We start from the raw sequence: 16,677 nt of genomic DNA, 5'->3' as shown, positions 1-16,677 counted from the left end.
AGAGGGTTTAGAGATCTTGTAATCTGGGAATCTTTTCCTGACCCATTGTAGGATTCCATTACCATCACAGACAAATGGTTGAACTTTTGCTTGAAAATCTGCAGTGACACAGAGCACCCATGATTTCAGACCAGAGGTGGTATTCAGCAGGTTCTGACCAGGTCTGGAGAACTGGTAGCGGAAATTTTGAGTAGAACCGGCAAATACCACCTCTGACTGATCCCACCCATCTGTCTTCCGAGTCCCAGCTGATTGGGAGGAAATGGAGATTTTGCAGTAGCCTTGCCCTGGAGCGGGGAGGGAATTTTACAGTATCCTTTCCCTGCCATGCCCACCAAGCCACACCACGCCACACCCACAGAACTGGTAGTAAAAAAAATTGAATCCCACCACTGCTTCAGATATAAAGGTGTTTCACTGCTTAGTAGCTCTCAGGAAATTCTTATTTTGAGTCTGAATATCTCTCTCTGAAGCTTCTACCCTCTCCCTCCCTCCCTCTCCCTCTCCCTGTCTCTCTGCTTTTCATGCATTCACTTAGCAACCATTTTGTTTAATGACTTGTTCATTGAAATGTAACACAGTCACTGAATGAGGACGGGTACAATATATTTCATCTTTCCCATGTTGTAATTATGCTGTTCCTTTTCTCTGCTCTTCTTGTCTCTTTTTTCTTGACTTCTACATAAACCAAATGTATGAATCTCCAAAAGCCTCTATATTTATCCAGGATTGATGTCTGCTTTTCTATATTCTGTTCCTTCTGCAGAAATCCAGAATTATATGTTTTTATTCCCAATTGCAAGAATTCTTTCTATTAACATATCAACACTGATTAAAAAAAAGATCTCAGAACACTGAACTTTGAATGCTGAACACTGATTTAATGGTGGAGATGCATATGTCTGGGCTGCAAACATGATTAGCTTATGTGAGTTTCCTCTTGAGATTATTTTGTATATAACTTCGCTTGGTCCTGCCTCCACTTCCCCTTAGCACTACTTAGTTATGCCTTGTCAGCACTGTTTTCAGCTTTGTTCCCACAATGTGGCCTTCATCTCAATCTCAGCCTGTTAGTGAGATAGGCATAAGTCATAATTAATTGTACAATACAAAATAATATTTCCTCTTATTCCAACACTATCCAAGAGCATCCGCAAAGGTATATAAATATCCTCAATTTGCTGGTCCCTATGTAGATCCTACATCAACCATTTCTCTGCTTTTGGTCCTTCCTCTCACACTTCTGTTTGTGAGTTCCTTTCACACCCATCACTTTCATTCACTACTAGCTTGTCAGCAGTGACGTGCAGTGAGGGTTACCATTGGTGAGGCAAGTGCGCAGCAGGGGTGAGAAGCAACGTCCCTGCCGCTGTGTCCGACAGGCGTCTCACGTTTATGACAGACATAAATGCGAGATGCCTGTTGGACACAGCGGCGGAGGTGTTGCTTCTTGCCGCTGCTGCGCTCTGCCACCTCGCCCCCCGCCTCCTCCGTCCCGGCTGACATTCGCGGGAGCAGGTCGGGCGGGGGTGGGTGGGCTGGCTGGCTGGCTGGGAGGAGAAGAGCGGTGAGTCTTTGTGCCGGCCGGCCGGCCAGGAAGGGAGCAGGTTGGGCAGGGGTAGATGGCTGGCTGGCTGGGAGGAGAAGAGCGGTGAATCCTTGTGCCGGCTGGCCGGCCAGGCAGGGAGCAGGTCGGGCGGGGGTGGCTGGCTGGCTGGGAGGAGAAGAGCGGTGAGTCCCTCCCCAGCCAGCCACAAGGACTCACCGCTCTTCTCCTCCTCCTCCTCCTCCCCCCCTCTCGGTGCTGGGCTGGCTGCAGGCCGGGACAAGCCGCCCAGTAGAAAATGCTGGGCAGAGAAGAAATTGCTGCTGAAGAAATGGCGGCTGGTGGCCAAAGAAAACTCTCCAGAATCACCCTTGCACTTGCGCAGTCGCTCAAGTGCAAGACATGATTCGCTGCTCCCAGATCAGGAGGCGGGAGAATCAGTGCCTCTTTTGCATATTAATTTTTTTGCTTTTTAACTCCTTCTTAACTTTAAAAGGCGAAAAATTCCTTATGCAAAGGAGGCCCCAAGTTCTCTGGCCTCCTCCTAGTTAACACTGAGAGCAGACACCAAGCCACACTGTGACTTGAAATCTGGTAGCAACTATTCTGGCTTTAATTATTTTTAAAAAATTATTTAAAACTCTTTCCTTTCCCTCAGGAGACTTGTGAGGCCCCGCCTCCCTTGCCTCTAGTGACTGCACGTCCCTGCTTGTCTGTTTTTAAACTAACTTCTGCCTAGGATTCAAAGTTTGTTCAGGAGGCCATCACTATTTCATTTCAGGAAGAAAAAACAGCATGCTTTTGCTTATTTGCCATTTTCCCCATATTGATTACCTTCTCTTCTGTAAGTACTAGACGATAACCAATTGCTCAGGAGTAAGGTAGCTTGCATTCCCATTCAATGAATCTTGCAAGTTACATGATCATGTTGACTGTTGCCCAAAAACTAGCTGGAAGCAGTATGAGGAACAGAGGTGGTATTCAGTGGAAATTTTGAGTAGTTTGGAGAACTGGCAAATAGGCTGGCCTGCCCCCGTGGCCTCCCAGCTAATCTTCTTTTGTTGCCCTGAACAGGAGAACCTAGCTGGAAAGCAGGTTAGTGGGGTAGGGAGGGAATGGGCATTTTGCAGTAACCTTCCCCCAGGAGTGGGGAGGGAATTGAGGATCTTGCAGTATCCTTCCCCTGCCACGCCCACAAAGCCACACCACGTCCACAAGGCCATGGCCATAGAACTGGTAGTAATAATTTTTTGAATCCCACCACTGATGAGGAAGAACAGCCAAGAGACAAAGTCTTTAAGTAATCCCCTCTTCATTCTTGCTGCAATGCCTTCATTGGTGGATCCTTCCCCAGGTGAAAGGGAAAGACAGTGAAGTCAGAGGCGAAAACCATCAGGTCTAACAACCCATATAACAACTGTTCATTCATAAATGATGTTAACACAATTCAACAGGGACTCGGCATAGGCAGAAGTGATGGAAAAAAGGGCTTGTTCTTTTTTTGCTTACTGGGGCCTCAGACCATTGTCCCAAAATCCTTCACTGATATAACAGCTCTTTTCAAACTTATCTCTTTTCTTTTCCTGCTCTTCTATTGTATGTCTTCTGTCTTTTTTGTATTATAAATGGAGGGCAGTCTTTATGCATATAAATATTATTTTTGTTTAATACAGAGTGTTTAGCAGAAGTACAGACTCTTAATTCCAAAGGATTAAGCCAGGATTAGCCTTTGCATAAACCCAGAGGTTTTTAAAAAAAATAAAATGTTTTAGATAAAGTTCTATTTTCATGTCTTCTCAGGGTTATCATAAGTTCCTACTGAAGGGGGATTGCTCTGATTTTACATTCTCCTTCAGGCTGTCCAACTTTTCAAACTGCCAAAACCTTTCAGAGAATAGAGTTTTGCAGATCTGCCAAGAGAGAAGCACAGATTTAGCCTTTAAACGTTAAACCTTTACCAACTGCTACAGTCAAAAGAAGTCTTTGGATCAAACTTGGCTTCTTATGCACTAATCTGATGATCAAGAGCCATGGTGGCACAATGGTTAGAATACTGTATTGCAGGCTAATTCTGCTGACTGCCAGAGTTCGAGTCCCACAGACTCAAAGTTGACTCAGTCTTCCATCCTTCCAAGATTGGTAAAATCAAGACTCAAATTGTTGGGGTCAATATGCTGACTCTGTAAACAACTTAGAGGGGGCTGTTAAGCACTATATATCTATATCTATATATCTATATATCTATATATCTATATATCTATATATCTATATCTATATATCTATATATCTATATATCTATATATCTATATCTATATATCTATATATCTATATATCTATATCTATATCTATATCTATATCTATATCTATATCTATATCTATATCTATATCTATATCTATATCTATATCTATATCTATATCTATATCTATATCTATATCTATATCTATATCTATATCTATCTATCTATCTATCTATCTATCTATCTATCTATCTATCTATCTATCTATCTATCTATCTATATATATATATATATATATATATATATATATAAGCAATAGCAATAGCAATAGCAATAGCAATAGCAGTAGACTTATATACCGCTTCATAGGCCTTTCAGGCCTCTCTAAGCGGTTTACAGAGAGTCAGCATATTGCCCCCAACAATCTGGGTCCTCATTTTACCCACCTCGGAAGGATGGAAGGCTGAGTCAACCCTGAGCCGGTGAGATTTGAACCGCTGAACTGCTGATCTAGCAGTAGCCTGCAGTGCTGCATTTAACCACTGCGCCACCTTGGCTCTAAGCAGTATATAAGTAAGTGTTATTGCTATTTCTATCATCTCTTATATAAGAGCATAAGCAGAGACTTGTTGGATCAGACCGCTGGCCCATCTACTGCTGTTTTTTGTCACAGTGGCCAACCCCCTGCCCCCCCAAAAGACCACAAGTCTCCCAACTGATGCCTTCAGAGGGGATCAAAATTAGGGGTGGGTTGCTGCGGGTTCACACGGGTTCGGGCGAACCTCTAGCTAAAGATCTGCCCAGTTTGGTGAACCCGCAAATCCAAACCCTGGCTGGCCCTGCCCATCCCACCCCTCCCAGGAGTCTCCATGCGGCCCGTTTGGGATGCCAGGTAATTACAGGGTCCAGGGAGGCTCCAGGAGAGTGAAAAACGGGCCTCCCAGAAGTTCTGGAAGGCTGGAAATGGACCAGTTTCTGACCTCTGGAGGGCATCCAGAGCCTGGGGGAGGCCGTTTTTGCCCTCCCGGAGGCTTGAGTTAAGCCTCTGGAGCCCATGGAAGGTGAAAATGCCTCCCTGCCATGGTGCAGGAGGCCAACTAGGCCACACCCAGCCAGCAACCAAGCAGAGAACCTGTTGCTAAAATTTTTGAAGCTCACCCCTGATCAAAATCCATCAAAGCGGACTTCCTGGGGGCGGAGCCTGTTGCCGAGGAGGGCTCAACCGAGCTCCTCTCAGAGATCTGATCTGTATATCTAAATAAGATCATAGATATCACCCCTTTTTGGCTATAAAGGGGCAGGGAGTAGCTCTGTGTGCTAGGGTCTATTCGTAATTCACAGCCTTTCTCTTTTTTTTTGGCTGTGGACAGAGATTAGATCCAGCGTAAGCGGAGCCTTTATCTCCAGCCAGTTCTTCTCAGCTGTTTTTTTTGCAGCCCTAGACAGGCGACCCCCCCCCCCAGGACAAAGCAAAGTTGTTTGAAGCTAGGATTAATACGGGCGGGTCCCACCCCTGTGAGATTTATGCTTTTATTACTATCTTAAACACCAGCCTCATTTGTCCTAGAGGCTTCTTTGTTTAAACGGACTTCAAAATGGCGATTTCTCCCCGTTGGTGACTGATAGGGGATGTACTTAGCCGGCTTTACCTTCCTGCAGACCGCTCCTTAACAAAATAATATTTTTTTTGGAAACAGAGGGGAGCGAAAGCGCTGTTTATTTGTTTATTTATAATGGCACCCAGGTCAAAATCGAAGCGTCTCTCTACGAATGTGCCTAAAGAATCTATGAATGAACTTAAAGAATCTACTATGGAATCGCAGCCCTTGTCTCCTACGCCCTCTACTGGAGAATTCTTAACACAGGAATTTTTCTTTCAAATGTTTAATGATTTTAAACAAGAAATTAAAGAATTTGTATTGGAGCTATATGGTAATTTAAAGTCTAAAATTGCCCAAATGAAGGCGAATACGTTTGTAGCCGTGTCTGCCCTGTCAGATTATACTGCTGAAATAGAGAATAAATTGGAAAGTTTGGAGGAGGCTAATTCTAATTTGACTACTAATATTCAAATATTACAACAAAAAAATTAGAGATACTCAAGAACAGCTCGTTATGATAAACTTTAACAAGAAGGCATTTGCAATAAGAGTCAGAGGATTCCGCGAAAAGGAGCGAGAGAATCTGAAACAGACCTTTGTTGAAGCCTTCAGCCATGCGGTGGGAAGCCCGGGACTTAATTTTGATTGGCAGATTCGGAAAATCTATCGCCAGAATTCGTTGGTAGCGGAACAGCGACAGCTCCCAAGGGACATAATTATATATTTCTCCACAAAAGAATCCAGAAATGCGATCATGCAAAAGTTTTACAATAAAAGTTTGCGAGTTGATGGCCAGGATGTGATTGTCTTCAAAGAAATACCATCTCAGATGTTAAAAGCAAGAAGAGACTATACTTTCTTAACTAAAGAGCTCAGATTCAATATAAATGGGAGGCCCCAGCCGGCATTACGGTCACATTTGAGAATCAAAGACTTCGTCTCAATTCTGTTTCGGAGGCCCGAGATTTCTATTACAAGACTTTGAAGGCGGGACTTCCTGACTCACTTGGAAAAGAGGAAAGACAAGCTGAAGGAGAAGGCAAGCAACAGACCACATGGCTGCAAGATGGAGGGGGTAGCTCTCCCTCCCTCGGAGAAGCAGAAAAGCAGAGATCGAGGATTTAGACATTCTAAAATATTCGTCAAAGTTGTGGATTGAATGGGGGTTTGCGACCTCTCTCCGGTAGAAAAAGCGGAATTGGATATTGGTGGGGTGATGCTGAATGTATATATGTAAAATGCATGCAGAATGATTTACGCTGTTTAAATTCTGTTAGAAGGGAAAGTTTGATGAGATCATTTTAAAATAGAAGGTAAACTGATTCTTGTTGAAAGTATTATTTGAATATGTGGAAGGATCCATGCTATTTAATTTTTATTAGAAGGGAAAGCTTGGTGAAATTATTTTGAGTTAGATTTTAAACTAATGTCTGCATAAATTTGATAGTAGTAAATATCAGACAAGCAAGGGATGAGGGTAAAATGCATGCGGAATGATTTACGTTGTTTAAATCCTATTAGAAGGGAAAGCTGGATGGGATCATTTTAAGATAGAATGCAAACTGACTTTTGTGTAAAGTAATATTTGATCCACGCTGCTTAAATTTTACTAGAAGGGAAAGTTTGGTCAGATTATTTTGAGCTAGATTGTAAATTGATGTCTGCACAAATTTGTATAAATTTTGACTCTTGTGTGAATTACTGTTTGAAAATAAGGTTAAGAAAGATTATTTGGAGGGATTATGGGAAATAGTGGTAAATATTAGAGAAGCAAGGGACGAGGGTAAAATGCACGCGGAATGATTTACGCTGTTTAAATCCTATTAGAAGGGAAAGTTTGACGAGATTATTCTTCTGTAAAGTAATATTTGAATATGTGGAATGATCCACGCTGCTTAAATTTTACTAGAAGGGAAAGTTTGGGGAGATTATTTTCGAGCTAGATTGTATACTGATGTCTATACAAATTTGTATAAATGTTTATCTGAATATAAGGTTAAGGAAGAGGAATGGGAGAGCCTACAGGAGGTTGGGGTAAATAACAAAGAAGCAAGAGACGAGAATAAAATACATATAGAATGACTTACACTATTTAAACATAGATAAAGATGGGGGGCTGAGCTTAACACAAAGGGTTTTTTTTCTTGTTTTCTTTTCTTTTTTTTCTTTCTTTTCCTTTATATAATTTGTATTTTCTTTCTATCTATTTTTTTTTAATATATTACTTTTATTTTTAATCCATATGAACATAAGATACTTTAGATAGAGGGCAGTGCCAGGTGTGGGCCCTGGGAAGTCGGGAGGATTAGGGATGGGGATTTATGGGGGGTGGGTGGGTGGGTGTTAACATAGTCTCAATAAGAAAAAGAAAGCACTTGTATACGTTTGTTCTTTTTTTTTCTTTTCTTTCTTTATATTTTTTTTCCTTGGTTTACTTTATTTTTTATCATATTATATTAATAAACAACAGTTGAATAAAGGAATACACCAAGGAGGGAGGTAGAGGGAAAGAAGAGGGAGGAGTAAGGAAGGAGTAAGGGGAATGTAAGGAGGGCGTGCTGGGAGTAAGGGGAGAAGGAAGGTTTGAGGGGAAAGGGAAGTAGGAGGGGAGTGTTAGAGGGAGGAAAGGAAAGTTGGAGGGGGAAGATGGGGTGTATGGAGGATGGAAGTGTCAGGTGGGGTTGTGAATGATGAGTTGTGTTTTCTTTTTTATTTTGTTTTATTTCTTTTTTTATAGCAAATATCCAGTATATAAGTGATTGTAAAATGGAATGTGAAAATGAATAAAATATTTGAACAGAAAAAAAATCCATCAAAGCTATTGGCCATTGATCTCGTGATTTTCATGAAGTTGTCCTTTTTTGAAGCCATCTCTTTTCAACTATTTTTCATAAATGGAAAAAGGAAAACATTTTATTAGAAACAATTTAACCTTTGCTCACTGAAATTTGTGTGTGCGCCTTTGACTCAGTACGTTGAACTCAGTTCACTGGACACCTAAAGCCAAATTAAAGTAGTTAATATGTCAGCCTTCTGTCCTCCTCTTTCTTCTTCCATAACAAATTAGAAATAGTTTTTAAATTGTTTCTCCTTTTTCCTGAATGATATTAAAAAATAAATTGCACATGTGCTCTTTCAACAAACCAGAGTGTTTCTATATCTACCAAAAGCACATTCTTTACAAAATAGGCAATCACGTAAAAATGTTCAAGTGAATAATAATATACTAGCATTCCCAATGTCAATCTGTAGTATTGAGCTAGTTTATATGAAACAACTATTTCTGTTATATTAAAATCAAATACATTCCTTGGACTTAATTCATTGGAAATTATTGCAATTTGCTGCATGTAATGGTACGACAGCTTGTTGCAATTTCAGTAGATAATTTGTGGACTTTTAGATTTAGGGTTGATATCTATTATAAATTTTTGGACATACATTAAATTCCTACTTTATATCCTACATCCACAAAGCTGTAATTTTGGGCTGTAAATAAACAGATGTGTTTATAAGTATGCACCTTACTAGTCTAACAGTCTTTTATTTCATTTTCCATCTTTTCTATTTTCAAATTTTAATTATTTTTCCTTGCAGTAGTGATAACCTGAATGGCTTTCTAATTCTGCCCAGTGTTATATGATTGTGTCCTTGTTTGGCATGCATTGCTGAGAGGATATGTTGCAGACATGCATTTTGGCTGCCACCCCCTCATTCTGGAACACCTTGTCCTCCACTGATTGGATGGCACTTTTCTACTACCATTCTGGAAGGCTGTCAAGATGCTGCCTTTCCATAAAGCTTGGTAGTAGAATATAATTGACAGTAGCTGTTTGTGCTGCAATTGATCACAGCAGATATAATACTCCTCTTCTATGTTGTTTTAGTGTATAGTTCTATCATTTTTATGAACTATCATTCCGTAGAATTTTCAGCAAGGCAACATATTAGTGATTATAATGAAATAAAATATATTGTATTTCATAGCACATTTCAAATGCGTGTTGTTCCTGGTTTTGTCTTATGCATCCACCAGAGGGAGAAAACATATAAAACACATTTCAGGGCTGCTTTGCTTTTGCTTTTACTGTGATAAAGAATTAAGCAAAATTAAACAGTTTCTTGATCGCCAGTGGAATACTGACAATGATATTGACATAATTAGAACTAAATTTTAAGGATCGAAGTTTTCAGAGATGGACGCTTGAGGTTCTACAACTTGGCAGTTTCATGTAAATATTTTAATACCAGAGGTTTGAGTGAAGTGTTATCAATATATCGTTAGTACTCACTTCAATTTTTCCCCAAACATCTAAATAAGTCAAGCTGCACATGTTCTGAGTTGGTTCTTGGCTCCTTGTAGGGAAAGGGCAAGCCAATAAATTCAGGTTGACTCCTTAACAGGAGAGAGACTTTTCATGTGGTGATTGATTGTTCTAAATGGCAGAGAATGTACTTAGGTGTTCCTTTATGGCAGTGATGGCTAACCTTTTTTCCTCACATGCTGAAATTGCGTGCACGTGCCCACACCCATAATGCAATGCGCCTCCCCCCTGTGCATGTGCACACGACGCCCCGCCCCATGCACAAATATTTTAGCAACCAGTTCTCTGACCAGTTGCTCTCTGTGTGTGTGTGTGTGTGTGTGTGTGTGGCCGTGGTGGGCTTGGCTTACTTGGCCTCCTGCACCATGATGGGGGGGGGGCATTTTCACCCTCCCTAGGCTCTAGAATCTTTCCTTGAGCCTCCGGGAGGGCGAAAACAGCATCACTCGGGCTCCAGAGGACTTCTGGAGGCCAGAAAAAGGACAGTTTCTGGACTTCTGGAATTTCCAGGAGGCCTGTTTTTCACCCTCCCAGAGCCTCCATGCTTGCCCCACATTTACCTGGCATCCAAAATGGGCCATGTGGAGACTCTGAGAGGGTGAAAAATGGACCCCACCCTCCACACATGTGCACACATCTCCCACATGCGCAGAAGGGACCCAAAAACCAGGTGGCCGGTGGAAGGCATGTGTGCATGCATGGTGGAGCTGATGTGGGTGACAGCTTGTGTGACTACAGAAAGGGCTCCGCGTGCCATCTGTAGCACGCGTGTTATAGGTTTGCCACCATAGCTTTAGAGTCAACTTTATCATTGAAGGTTCAAGTAAGAGGGTCCCTCTCTTCTCAATTGCATCTACTCATCCCATCAGTTCTAATAGAAAAGGCAGGTTGTGTATCCCCTCCACAAAGGAAGGTCACCTGATGGGACCCAGGAGAGGAGCCTTTTCAGCTGCAGCACCGTCCCTTTGGAATACCATCCCTGCAGAGGTCATACTTATCCCATCCTTGCTGGCCTTTCAGAAGAGTTTGGAAATGTGTGGCTTTGCCAACTGGCCTGAGGATTTGATCACAAGGTGTGAAGCCTACAAAGTGGTTACATTGTTAGTGAATTGATGGCGTTTTCCCACTGATTATATTTTCATAGTTTTTACTATGTTGTTAATGTTTTTCATTATTTTGCTTATGGGGAGGTTGTATTGTTTTTGTTTGTAACCTGTCCAAAGTCACATATGTGAGATGGGTAGTTCTATAAAATGAACAAACAAACAAATGAAACAAGTCAGGGGTTGTTAACTTCAAAAAAATTGCAGCACTAGTTTCAAAAATTGCAGCAATGGTTTTGTTGCCCCTTTGTTGTGTGGACATGGCCATGTTGGGTGTGGCCTTGTCGGCCTCCTGCACCATGGTGGGGGGAGGCGTTTTTTGCCCTCCCCAGGCTTTGGAAGTTTTCCTCATTCTCTGGGAGGGCAAAAACTGCAAAAAGTCTCTGGGAGGGCAAAAACTTCCGGACTTCCAGAACTTCCGTTAGGCCTGTTTCCCTCCTTCCCAAGCCTCTGCATGGGCCCTGCATTTTCTTGGGAAGAGAGGGATGGGGTGGACAGCAGGGGTGGGTTCTGGCTTCTGCTACTGCCGGTTCGCTCAGGGACGTGTTTCGGGCATGTGTGCGCTTAATGCACACTACGTGCACATGCACAGTAGTAAAAAAAATGCTTCTGTGCATGTGCAGAAGCAAAAAAACAAGATGGATAGAACCGGTTCAGGGGCACGGAAGGCCGAGTTACTACCTACTCGGCCAAACCGGTCCAATAAGAACCCACCTCTGGTGGGCGGGGAGGGGTGGATGGGGCCATCGAGGAGTGGGATTTGAGGGCTCACCAAACCATACAGAATCTTCACTAGAGGATTGCCCGAACCTGTGCAAACCCCCAGCAACCCGAAAGGAAACAATAGTCCCTTTTGGCTCTGCAAATGCTTTAAAGGGAGTGCTTCTTATTATGCCGAGCATGCATGAAGCACTTTCTTTGACTCATTGAAAGAGCTACCTCAGTGTCATAGAGCCTCTATCTGTCTGTTCCTGTTGGCTCCTATATGCACAGTTGTTTTGCTGGGCGGCGTCTTAGTAACCAAGACAAGTTCAAGTTTTGTTTTGACATATAACATGTAAACAGTTTGGCATAGAATACTTGAAAACACATTGGCCTGTGCATGCAACAAACCAGATTCTGGAGATAAGTTTGACTTTTCTTACAATAATAAATATAATCTATTGTAATTATTATCCACTTTTCTTCATCAAGTATCAGCTCAAACAAATACGTAAACTAACTTTTCTTTTTTAAAAAATTGGACATTCAATAAGTGTTAAAAATTGGCAGATTAGTCTTTGAACTGTTTGGAACCTTGGAAGCAAAAGCAGCAATTTATGTCTAATTCAAATATTTGCACACTGACTTTTAGAATGAAACCCTCCTAGGAGAACTCACATGTTAACTTATGAATATGAAAATACATTCTAAAACCATATAGGGTAACAAACAGTATAGTTAATAAATAGTTACAACTAAAATTGTGCCAAGTTCTGGTTAGAAAAAAAACAATTTCAATAAATATCTGCACTCAATATCTGTTCATGTTAATTTTTAATTTAGTATTAATATGAGGATGTAGCAGTGGTGAAATGCTACTGGCTGGGACTGGTTCACCCGAACTAGTAGTAAAAAAAAATGCTACGATTTTCCAACGTAGCTATGATGCGCGATGTATATTAGTTAGAAAGCAGGATTTCTTGCTTTCTAGCTAATCTAAATCATGTGGCATGGCGGATTTCCCCCCCTTGCTGTTTGCTTACCTTTGCAGGCATGCTCGGCAGCAGGCTCCACCCACCTACCCACCCACACATCATCACGTCCATTTTTGATGTTCTGCGTATGCGCATACTCATATTGCTACCGAACTGGGTTCGGTAGTGATATAGAATCAGAAAATGGCTATGTGACAACATTACTAAGAGAATGTGATCCTATTTAGGAATGAAAGCAAGGTTACGATCAGAGAAACATTTTGTGTGATGGCATAAGTGTGTTGAAAAGGGGAATAGATTTATTTAGCCTGTTGGAAATATGCATGAAAAATCATTTTGAGTCATTGTGCTATGACCTACTTCATATAGTGTAATTGTTTCCTTCCCAAAACTGCACAGATGTTCAGTGGGGAGGTTTTGTCCCAAGCTGACAGCATAATTTTGCTGATAACAACATTGGAAGAATGTTGGACTTTGTTACTGACGCATAGGATAGAATGTCAACAAGTGAATTTGGTGCTCAGGAGATTATAGTTGAGAGCAAAACAATCCCTCCATTTTGCAAAAAGGAGAGACCTTGTCTAATATCCTTTGGACATACAGATGAAGATTGATTTTCTTGTGTCCTTTCATCTTGCCCCATTATTTCATTATTAAAGCTCAGAGAAGAAAGCTTAGAAGAAATCTGAGCTCTGCAAATCCTTGCATGAAACATTTTGTTGTAAATTTAATCCAAGTCATCTAAAAAAAAAAAAAGAATTTATTTTTCTCTCCTACACTAAAATGGGAATATTCTTCTCAAGGGTGAAATCCACTTACCTTTGCTACCTGTTTGGTAGCAATGTGAGCCCACGCATGCATCAAAAATGGACATGATGACATCTGGGTGGGTGGGCAGAGCCTGCTACCAAGGCCTGCAAAGGTAAGCAAACAGCGAGGGGGGGGGAATCTGCGATTTAGATTAGCTAGAATATAATATATTCTAATATAAATTGCCTGTCACAGCTGATCATTGGAAAAACTGGTCTGGCTGAACCAGTAGCACTTTTTCACTACTGGTTCGGGCGAACCGGTAGCATTTTTACTATTGGTTCGGGCGAACCTGTCTGAACTGGTAGCATTTCATGCCTGATTCTTCTTCTGAGTCAGATGGCTTGATACGTGACCCGACAAATGCGCGAACGACAACAGCGCGCCAACAAAAGCGCGCCGACAGAAGCGCGATTTAAGTTAAGGTAAGGTTTAGGTTTAGGTTTAGGGTTAGATTTAGAGTTAGGGTTAGGGTTAGGTGTAGGGTTAGTTTTAGGGTTAGTTTTAGGGTTAGGTTTAGGGTTAGGTTTAGGGTTAGGTTTAGGGTTAGGGTTACAGCGCGCTTCTGTCGGCGCGCTGTTGTTGGCGCACTTCAGTGCTCATTCGTCGGCGCGCTTTTGTCGGTGCGCTTTTGTCGTTCGCGCATTTGTGGGTGAACCGGCTTGATATAATATGCATTTTCATTTTGTTTTTCAAAGATTAAAACTGAAAGTGCAGTGCTAACATTCCCTTCTCCAATTTTTCCATACCACAACCACCTGTAAGGTAACTTGAACTGTGAAATAATGACCCTGAAAATCATCTAGCAAAGTTCCATGGTGAGGATGACCCTGGTTAAAAGTCTCCATGGTTTCATGGTCTAACTGCTACACTTTCACTTGAAAGTGAAATGCATTATTTCACAAGAGAGTATTTCATTTACTGGAAATGTAAGGGAACATTGTTTTTTTGAGTCTGTGGTTAAAGTAAACACAGACTGCAGTTTTCTTGTTACTCAAGATTTTGGATTCCAGTCAGTATTTAAGTGCCTGCAAGCTATAATACATGGCTTGAATTCAAGCTTGAGATAGTGTGCTAGTAAACCTGGAAAGCATGTTAATTCTGCTACATTTATGTTTTATCTGCATGAAGCCTGTTTATGTTCTGCCTCTTCTTGCCCCAACGTAACTCCCCAGCATGATGTCAATATTCTGCACCATCATTAAAATCATAAATCACTATGTGCCCTCTAACAATTCAAGTCATTTTACAATAGAAAGTTGGCAAAGACACACACACACACAGAGAATCAGGGTTGGCATTTTGAGAAATTCATTGTAAAAACATCTGTTTCAAAAAGAGGTGCTATTTATTTTTGTAATCTTTTCTATGCTACCTTAGCATAGCTAAACTTGAGAAGGGAAACTTCTAATTCTAGCTCTTCTACCTATGTAGAAGAACTACATAGGTATTTAATAGTATTTTAGATCTCTATATTCTGAAATAAGCTGGAAAAGATGCCATAGATAGATCCATATCTGTGTCATGTTACAAAGAACCATTGGCAACATTAAATCAATAGTTTGCACAGCTGTGGCTGCTCTGTTGATTCCTTCTGTTCCTAACTGCCTAAACGTTGCCAACTTTCTTGTACTAAAGATTAGTTCAGTTTATGCGTGTTTCATATTTAAAACTTTCATCTCTGTTTCCACTGGGACATTGTTGTGGGAATAAATTTTTTACTGTACTCAAAATTAAGAATTTGAGATGCACCCTAAGCAGGTCCTCTTAAGAAGAAGAGGACTTTTAGGAAAAGGTTACAATTGTCTCCCTCTACTTTATATTTATGAACCTTTATGCATATTTAGACATTTTATGGTAAAATATCCTAATTGTGTATCAGAAATATGGCATATAGGAGAGTTGATACTCCAGGCCCCGGTTCTTTTTAGTTTTACTTAGATTTAAGTTCATGATGCATTTAGTAAGAATGGTCTTCCATATTTTTAATACTGTTGGATCTTTTGGGAATGTTGATTTGTAACAAATATGAGGATGATTCCAAAACTGAACATTTTATTTTATTACTGTATTTGAGTATGTAATTAAAAGAATCATTCCCCCTCTAAACTGAACCCCATACTTCATTTACCTGTTTATGCTGCTTTGGCATTCCATTCTCATTCTCAGAATATGTGGTTGTTACTATAGGTTTGTCTATGAATACCAATGATATTGCCCTTCATCACCTTCAAAATGAATATCTGACGAAGGTATGGTGAACTATTCCACACATGGACAAGGATTGGATAATAAACCACAGTACTGGTTTTATTACTTTATATACTTACATTGGTCATATAGATATATTTTACTGATTGTGTGAACTTGCTGCAGTTGATTTAATATTGGATAAATGAATATGGAAAACGTACTGACCAGTAGCAGAGGAATATATAAACTTTATGTAAATATGTGGGATTATTCTCACTGAACATTAGTTATGAAAAAAATGAGGTTTAATGATTCTTAGCCTACCTAAATTTTTAAAACTAATGTCTGCTACATTCATTCAATGCAATAGTACACGTGCAAAAAAGAAATATTTGCTTTCTTTTGAAATAATAGACAATATAAGAGTTGCCTAATGTCGGCTTCCTCTAACAGGGATTTCCCAATAAATATCTTGGTTTAATTATTAGATATTTGAGAACTCTTGTGTTCATGTCCTCTGTCAGCTGATACGTTTCTATTATTTCAAAATTTAACACTTTTATATTTACTGAGCTTTTAAATATTCCTTCTCTCTTGCCTTATATTTATGAGTTTTAATTTTTGTAGCTGTCACGCATTGACAAGGGATTTCATTTTAAGCATTTACTATGCCTATTTTTGTGCTGCTCCTTTTGCTGCTGAACATAAACAAAAATGGATTAGTTATGTTGGAGGCTCATAACTGGATTTAATTCTTATTTTTCTTGGATGATGTGTCAAAATATTAAGTTAATTGTATTAAACTAAGATTCAGAGTATAAAACCAGAAAATAATGCACTGAAGTTTTCACCAAGAGAAAGATAATTTGTAAACGTGAAGCTTCCGCTCTATTTTAATTGATCTCCCAAAATCTTATATATCTCTTTCTCACACAAATCTGAAAAACCTTTTAACTTTTTAATTAAACCCATTTTCATAAAAAACCTCCAAATTCTTGCAATAACGGTAAAAGTAAAGGTCCCCCTCGCACATATGTGCTAGTTGTTCCCGACTCTAGGGGGTAGTGCTCATCTCCATTTCAAAGCCGAAGGGCCAGCACTGTCCAAAGACGTCTCTGTGGTCCTGTAGCCAGCATAACTAAACGCCAAAGGTGCACACAACACA

Source organism: Thamnophis sirtalis, unplaced genomic scaffold (genome assembly GCF_051295495.1).
Source record: "Thamnophis sirtalis isolate CommonGarterSnake01/CBP01778 unplaced genomic scaffold, rThaSir2_p1.2 scaffold_12, whole genome shotgun sequence".
Lineage (NCBI taxonomy): Eukaryota > Metazoa > Chordata > Lepidosauria > Squamata > Natricidae > Thamnophis > Thamnophis sirtalis.
The sequence above is the reverse complement of the archived record's forward strand: the minus strand, read 5'-3'. Positions refer to the sequence as shown.